Source organism: Podarcis vaucheri, assembly GCF_965113315.1.
Source record: "Podarcis vaucheri genome assembly, chromosome: 5".
Classification (NCBI taxonomy): Eukaryota; Metazoa; Chordata; class Lepidosauria; order Squamata; family Lacertidae; genus Podarcis; species Podarcis vaucheri.
The window spans coordinates 63,826,251-63,834,846 of NC_138763.1; the positions used below are offsets into that span (position 1 = coordinate 63,826,251).

The window sequence follows — 8,596 nt, forward strand, 5'->3', positions numbered from 1 at the left end:
GCGAAGCGGGAGGAGGGATGGAAGGGTTTAAAGCAAAAAAAGCAAGAGCCGCTTACATGCACTGCCAAAATATTTTTTTTTCTTGCTTTCCCCCTCTAAAAACTAGTTGCGTCTTATGGAGCGAAAAATACGGTATCTCCACTTCATAGGATGAGAAAGAGAAACAGCTCACCAAGAGGTTACACTGTTAAACAAGCACCAACTCTGCTTGCTCAGCTTCCGATTAGTTTGCACTAGTGTTCAAAACAGAAGTCGTGGCATTACTTTCCTGAATGATACCTGGCATTCCAAATGAAAAGACCCATTGCCATTTATACAGTAATGATGTGGCTATATTTGGCATTTTGCAGGATAACTTAACGAGGTGTGGCTTGACAAGCATCTACATCGTATGATATGTTTAATTGCAGTCTCCAAAACTTTTCAAGGAAAAAGGCAGCTGTCTCTGTCGGGTAACAGAGATGTCAAATGAAAGAGAGACGGATCATGAAAGGCAGTTTATTAATATATATTTCTGTGCCTGACACTTTCATTAAGCTTTGGGCCAAGTCCCTTGGCTGCACTCCTGATGAAAAATTGCATCCTGCTTTGTGACTTTCAAAATCTCAGGTGCAGATGTGCCAGCCCTATTCCTAAGCAAAACTTTACAAAAAGTTATTTGTTCAAAGAATAAAAATCTGTTTGGATTTATTAGGAAAGATAAGGTTGCGCTTGACAGCAGGTAAAGGGTACACAATGAATCATGGAAATACCCCATAGAGAGTTTCATACCCCTTATTATTATACTGCTTCATTAGAGATTTTAAGCTTGCCTAATCCCAAAGCAAGGAACACTACAATTAAAAATATATAAAATGTCAAGCAAATAAAACAAAGCAAGTATGAAGGCACCACACCGCCTGGTTAACAAAAGCCAGACTATTTAAACAACAATAATCTCATTGTGCTTCCCAAATCCATGAAGTGTTAAGCGTACATAGGAAGAGGCTTCAACAACAGACACAGATAAAATTCTTCCATCCATTCCTACGAGAACAGGGATGGGGAACCTTCAGCCCATGGGCCTAATCCGGCCCATGAACCCATTTCAGCCAAATCCTGCCCACCTGCAGGTACAGGTGGGGCTTGGTCGACTGGCAGTGCCTGCAAAGCCCCTTGCGCAGCACCTATCCTGACAACCAGCTGCTTGTTGGGCAATTGGGACATGACACAAAGTGCTTAGCAAGCCCAAACAGAGGACTTACAAAGCCCCTTGAGCAGCACTTGAAAAGCACCACAAGGTCCTTTCCAATTTCCATTTTCTTTTTCTCCAAAGGAAGCAGTTACTATTCACAGTGCTCCCCCCAGCACAAACTGCTTTGCCTGCAAAAGGGGGAAATGCTCCTAATTGCCCCTCTGCAGAGACTTCAAAGGGGCTTCCTCTAACAGAGCACCATCTGATTGTTGCTTAAAGAGCATATCTTCCAAAGAATTTTGACATGTGTCAATCACCTAGCATCATTATGGAGTCAGCTGGTTGTCAGGTAGATGGTTTAACCTACCTGTCGAAGTTGATTGGAGACAAAGACCTGGCCTCCTGAGCTAGGAAGGTTCCCCATCCTTACCCTAGATTAGAAGATGGGCACTCTCACATTCTTCCTCAGTCTAACACAGACCTCATAAGCCTCCAGGTTAGAATAATATATAAAGCCTGAGTTGGTTACTGGTACCATCACTCCCCTTGCCAGCTAGACAAAGGAGGAGATAGTATCTAGTGTGTACTCACAACTGCAGCTTTCTAGAAGGTCCTGAGTGGTCTGTGCAGACAAAATCCCACAGAAAGAATTCATGATGGTGAAAGGGAGAAATTAATGCTGGAGTAAGTAGGGGGATAACAGAAACAACTGGGTATAAAAGACAAGAGCGGGAAGGCACTGGGGGAGACAGCTGAGTAGAAAGAAAAAAAGCATGTCTGGCTGCAACATGGTTGAATCCTGCTGCAAGGCAGGGTCATACTCCCTGTAGCTGGAATGACAGGGCATCTGATAGGTAATGGCTGTATCGCTGGAGAAAGAGGGCCATATCTGATCTTAGTAGTCAGAGCAGCCCCACTAAAATTTAGAAACATGAATACCTTAGGTCTATTAATTTCAGTGCATGTAGTGTTAGTACGATACAGCCCAGATGGGAGCTTTCATTTCAGAGAATCGGAGGCATTCTAGAGGAAGGATCATTGGGTGTGGTGCAAATGCTTGTCCTGCTTTTTCCTTTTGGGAAACAGGTTTGACAGGGATTTTGCATTGTTTCAAAAATCTGTCAAACGTGTTTGACAAGAGGTGACAGCAGGACAAAAGAAATAGGAATGCATGCCATGGGAAAAAGTTCTCTCTCAAACCACTCCATTTTCTTTTAAAAAATAGTGTCCAGCCCAGGTTTTCACATCTAAATGATTCTCTTTTACCAAACCATGACAGTTTCCAATCCCTGCTGGAAAAGGAATCCCAAATCAGAAAATGAAGAGGCTGTTTTAACCCAGCACATGCCTGTGTGACATCGTATCCAGCTCTTGCCAGGATTACTGTACATTCATTGCGTTTCCGGAGTGTGAATATTTGCTGAAAAGACGTTATCAGCTTTCCAAGTCATGCTTGGCCTTTTCCCAGCAGAAATCCCATGTATAAGCATGAGAGTATAGCTATAAGTCTGAGAAATAAAATGCTTAGTGACTGAAAAAAGCAGAAGCGTAAGTAGTAAACAATTTCACCGAGCATCTTCATAAGCAAAGGGAAGAGATTAAAATGTAACAATGAAAATGGACCCCTGCACACCCCACAGTCACAATTATGGTTAGGGTTATCAAAGCAGCAATGCAAACCACAAATATCTGGATATGCTTCAATGAAATAACGGAATAAGCACATGCATTACTTAATTAGGACACAGTTGCTAGAGCCTTTTTATTGATTTACATTTCATATTTAAATTAATATGCATCCTTGCTACCACCAGCCAAAGGCATTTCTCTCCCTCAGGTTATCTTTTATTAGATAATAACATCCAGAGATGGCAGTGGGAGGCATGAAACTCCAGTTCCCCCTGGAATTATGCTGCTCAAAACAGCTGCTTTATCTCACTTTATGGTAAGACGTCCCCTGACTCTTGGAACGTTTGCTGAGATTCTCAGCATGTCATATAATTACAAACATGTTATCAGTCATGCAGAATGAGGAGGGCCAAGTTATTTGATATCTGTAGGGTAACTAAGCAAAAGAACACAGAAGGGCATCAGTGATAATGTTACCAACGTGTGCCCATGGGAATAAGAGGGGAAAACACTGATGCAAGGAACATTATTCCCTAAAGGCCGGCATATTCTCTGTGAATATTCTGATGCTCAGCACATGACATTGGAAGCATGCCTCAATTATTTCAATGGGTCTCATTTCTTAATTGGAACCTTCTATTGAGCCAGACCAATGGTCCAGTAGCTAGCTCAGTTAGTACTGTCTGCAGTGAGTTCTGAAGCTCAGTTTCAGATAGTTCCATACGTGGAGAAGCCTGGAATTGAATTGGGAACCTACTGCTTGCAGTGCATGTTCTCTACTGCTAAGCTATGGCCCTTCCCCAACTGTATATACTTAATAGGTTGCATATATAGAGTATGCTGCCCATTTCTTCTTGATTTGAAAAAAAGTGAAGACTAAACTCAGAGGGTATCAGCAACAGCCTTCACCGAATATCCATCTGTGTTGTTCCAGATTAAACACAAGCTAGTCCTGCGTGGATGCCAAAAATAACAGTGCACTTTCCCTCTACAGAATGGGAGCTGAATTTATATGTTTGCACTCATTTCCTCCCTCTAAAACCATTGTGTTTTGGGTGGGGGAGGAGAGTAATTAGCAGAGTAGTGTGACAACATCTGCTAAATGGTTCCTATGAAATTCAACATATTGATTTGTTGGCACTTTCAGTTACTGCATGATTGTACTGCATGAACGGTTTTAGACTCAGAAATATGAATTCTAAATTCCACATGCAGCAGCAAATCTTTTGGCCTGTAGGTTTAACTGCTGCATATGAGGCAGGGAGGGTGAGAGCATTTGAAAGTACCTGCTATTTATTTTCTCTCTGTAATTATGATACCTCAAAATTTACCTCTCTGAGTATGATACCTCAAAGCAATTTACACAGTGATTAAATGTAGGCATCTAGTCACCCTTCCAGGCATTCAGAAGTTCTACAAACAACTCTGTTGGATTCCTGCTGAGTGCAACTTTCCAAGTTCAGTTACTGTCAGGGAACAACAAGGGTCCTATTCAGACCCTTTCAATGCATAAACATTTGGGAAAAAGGGAGAGCAGGATCAGCTTAGTGATCCCACCACACATTCCACGCTCCCCAGACCCCCACTCTTGACATATACACACTCGTCTCAATGTCTGCAGAGGTGTCCTACCCTGTCCCTAGTACCCAACATCAGATACAAACACTTAAAACAATCAACTACTGGTTAGATGAGGAGGAGGAGCCTGGAGAGGGAGACACAGTGAAGTTTCCTCTCTGACCCTTGAGTCTGTGTTGATGCTACCCTAGGCATTCCAGTGGGCAAAGGAGTGGAACTCCACCTTCTCAAGTTTCATTGACAAAGACCAGGTCAGCCTTCTGGATGATTATAAATGATCAAGCAATAAATAACAGCACCTTAAGGCTTGCTGTTATGACTCAGAGTACTGTGGCTGAGGAATGGGACAGGCCCTCCTTCTCACCTAGCATGTGATGAGCCCCCAATGCATCTCCCTCTGTCTAAAACAACTTGTCAGGGAACTGACATAGGAGGGAGAGGCGAAGGGGAGGCTCCCAGATGATGCTGGCGAAGGACCCAGCAGCAGGGGGAGTAACAGCTCAGTAGAGGGGGAAGCCATTCAGCGCAACACCAGGGATAAAGGGAGGCAGACGGGGGAAGTGGAGAGAGGGCTCCAGGACTCTTCACTGGACATCAGTGAGGAGAGCCCAGGTCCTCCGCTACCCGTGCCTTCCCTGCGCAGAAGACTCCCGCGCAGTGAGAGGAGGAGGAGACTGGGTGTCAAACAACTTTTATGTTGGAGGAGGTTCAAGAAACGCCCACTGACGGATTCTGCCAGTGACTGAGACAGCCACGATGAGAAGGGGCTGTGCAGTCAGAAAGGTTTAACAAGGCAAATTAACCGAGAAAGGCATCAGCTTACGCACGAGTAACTCATACCTATTACACAACTGGTACATTTTCTTTTGTTCTTTCTTCCTATCTGGCAAGCTTTTACATTTCTGCCATATACTCAAAAGATTTTTGAGTCATAAGAAACAAACCATCATTTTTTAAAAAAACAAACAAACACCCACCTTATTAATAAACTTACTGGCAAGTTGTCACGTGAAAGAGATTAACAACAGAGGGTATAAATTTGCACTCCTGTGGGCATTCATGAAATGTCATCACATCTTTTAAGAAGAAAGGATGTACTGTATGTATAGTAGAAAGGCAATTAGAAGGATGATTATTTTTCTGTTTGTTTAGTACCTAGAAATTGCAGTGCAAATATTATTTGCAGTATCTGTACAAAACGGAATGAAAAGGCAAGGCTGTTTTCAGCAAATGGCAGAATTATTACATGAAATACAGAGCAAACTCTGTAGTTGTGCTTTGGTGGCAAAAAAAGAGAGCTCCATTTCCCTAGTCCCTTTCTTTTGTGCCTTGAGTTGATTCATATCTTTGAAAATGGCTGATGTTTAATCTTTCTTTATATACAGTAGTATTGTTTTGCTTTTCTGGGCCACATGTGACTGTAATAGCATCATAGTACTAAATGGAACTAAAGCCGAGTGCATGCATTCTGGTTCAAGTTCACAATGGTTGTACTGAGTTCATGGGACAAAGTCACTACACTCTTATTAATGATATAGTGAGCCCTAGATACACGTGCCCTGCGTGTGTGTGCTGGTCACAGGGGTGGGCTATAAGCTGTTGGTGCACATCCTGAGAAGATGAAGGCTACGTGTGCAAGTAGGTCTCAGGTCTGAGAACTGGTCATTCTGTTCTGGACATAACTGCATTGCCCTTGAAGAAGCAGTGCACAGTTTGGAGATTCTCCTCAATCATAGAAGCATAGAATTGTAGAGTTGGAAAAGACCACAAGGGCCATCTAGCCCAATGCAATAATCTTTTTGTCCAACCCATGACCTTGAGATTAAGTCTCATGGTCTACCGACTGAGCTATCCCACTGTAACTGGCTTCAGTAATCTGGAGGGCCTTTAACTAGCTTTGGATGCTATGCCAACTTCAGCCATTCCTGGACACAGATAGCTGAGCTCCAATGATCTATGTACTGGTAGCCTAAAGACTGCCTTTTGCAATGAGCTCTATGTGCAATGGCCCACAGCTTTGGATCGGAAGCTGCAGTTGGTTCAAAAGGCTGCACCTGAAGACGTAAGGGGGACACCATCTTGCACACACATATATTACCATGCTTAAAGAATTTCATTGGCTGCCAATTCGCTACCAGAGTCTTAAGATAGTGCTGATAAGGCCCTATACAGCTTGGAATCATGCTATCTGAAATAGCATCTCGCCCTGAATAGATCTACCAGTCTACTATGATCACTTGGAGGTGGGCTTTCTTTGTGGTGACACCTACTGTATCTTGTGCAACTGTTTCCCCCCTGGATATCTGGCAAGCACAATGGTACTGATATTTCATTGGCTAGTAAAAATGCATTTGTTCCATCAGACCGCCCTAAGCCTTTGATAAGTTTGATCCATTTTTATTGCTCCTTTGGTATGGCAGATGAAAATTTATAACCTACTGGTGTTTAATGTGTTTTTATTTATTTTCTTAAGTTGTTAGGTTGCACACCACTTTTGTAACTTACAATTTAAAGGTGGAATATAGATTATTTCAACGACAACAACAAGAGAAAAAACGTTTGATGTGCATAGTTCCTATGCAAGTCATTGGGATTTAAACCACAACTAACTTTTCACAGAGATTTCAGTGGGGTGCAACTAACATACTCTGGATCAAGCTTATACAATTAATAATAATTCTGGCTAGCAGCTTATGGAACTTGAAATGTTATTTGTTGTGTTCTTGATTCATTTACGTTATTGGTTCATAAATATATCAAAGAAAATTAATGGCAGTATTGATTCTTTTTCTTTGATGAAAGAAAAGTCAATAGCTATTCAAAATGAGGAAAATACTTTGTAAGGAAAATCTGCCCAGTTCTGAAAATAGACAACAGTATAATTCTTCAAACCAACAGAGACCTAGGCTAGATCTAGACAAATCAAAGAAGCATTTCAGCTAAACTGGCTGTTAACTTTGTATGAGAAGTCGAGTTGGCCAAAATAAAACTCCACAGCGCCATCTGCTGTCACAGTGTTAGAATGCATATACAACGCATATAAAAGTGCTTTTTCTTTGCCAATGTAGTCCTTAGATGTAGTTTGGGGTACTGAAAACAGTCACTGCTCTTCCTTTACACCTTAGAACCTCAACTAGAAAAGGCAAGCTTAGCCTCTGTTACTCATGCACTAGTGACATACAAACTAGTGCCCATGTTCACCCTTTGCTTTTAAAAATGGTTGGGAAACTTCAAATGGTGAAAATGTAGCTGCTCAGATTTTGGGGTGGGGGACAACTGTTGGAATATGCAACCGAGATATTACATGACTGTGCAAGTTAATAGTGTGTCTCTAGGCCCAATCTGAAATGCTGGCCTTTGGAGCAAAATAGACTTGGGGCACGCTATTTGAAGACTTGGCTTCATCTATATGAATATGTGCAGCCACTGCTCTTAGTACAAGACTGATTGAGATTTGTGAGAATCAGAAGCAGGGTCTTCTCAGTGGTGACCCCACAGTGACAGAGAGCCCCCTCCAAAGTAATATCTGTAGAGACTTTTAAATGGGCTCTGCAAAGTAACTCATTTCAAATTTCTTTTCTTAAAGGAGCTATACTGCTGATGATGTAAAATTTTCTTTAAATTGTTGTGGGCAAGTTTATAATGCCGTGCTCCTGGTCTGTGAACTGCCTGCTTGGTTACGCGGGTGATTTTATTGAAATGTGACATTGTATTTTATGGTTGCTTTTATGTTAAGGGGCTGTGCCCTGAAAGCGTTCTTAAAAATGTCTATTTTAAAACAAAATAAATTAAGAAATACATAAATAAAACACCGGTGACTGTAGGTTTCTGTTCTGCTGTCACTGCTACAGCCTCTGTTGGCACCACCATTTTAAATTCGCCATACATGCTGGAGAATAAACTTTAAGTAGCTACTGTATGAAAACAAAAATGAGCATATGACAAATGAGAGGTTATAAAGGGAACGGTCATCCTCAGTTGCGACTTGCATCAATAAGGCAGGAATCCTAAATACCTTAACACTGATCAAAGTGTGACTTACTCCTGAGTAAACATGTGCAAGACTGCAGAGTTAGACACCATGAGATCTCAAGCATTCCACAGGTAATCATTTTGAGATATTTGGTATAATGCCTGTCTACCTGGAAAGTGGAATATATATTCATCTCCATGCAATTTTCTAAGGGCTTTTCTTCACCAGCTCCATGTGAAAGT

General features: G+C 41.8%; 1 long non-coding RNA gene across 1 annotated transcript; it reads left to right on the forward strand.

The window, feature by feature from the left end:
• Window positions 1-1,556: 1,556 nt before the first annotated feature.
• On the forward strand, window positions 1,557-2,714 carry LOC309532839. Its single transcript, XR_014220040.1, has 2 exons — window positions 1,557-1,670; window positions 2,454-2,714. It is a non-coding gene; the product is annotated as an uncharacterized lncRNA (long non-coding RNA).
• Window positions 2,715-8,596: the final 5,882 nt, after the last annotated feature.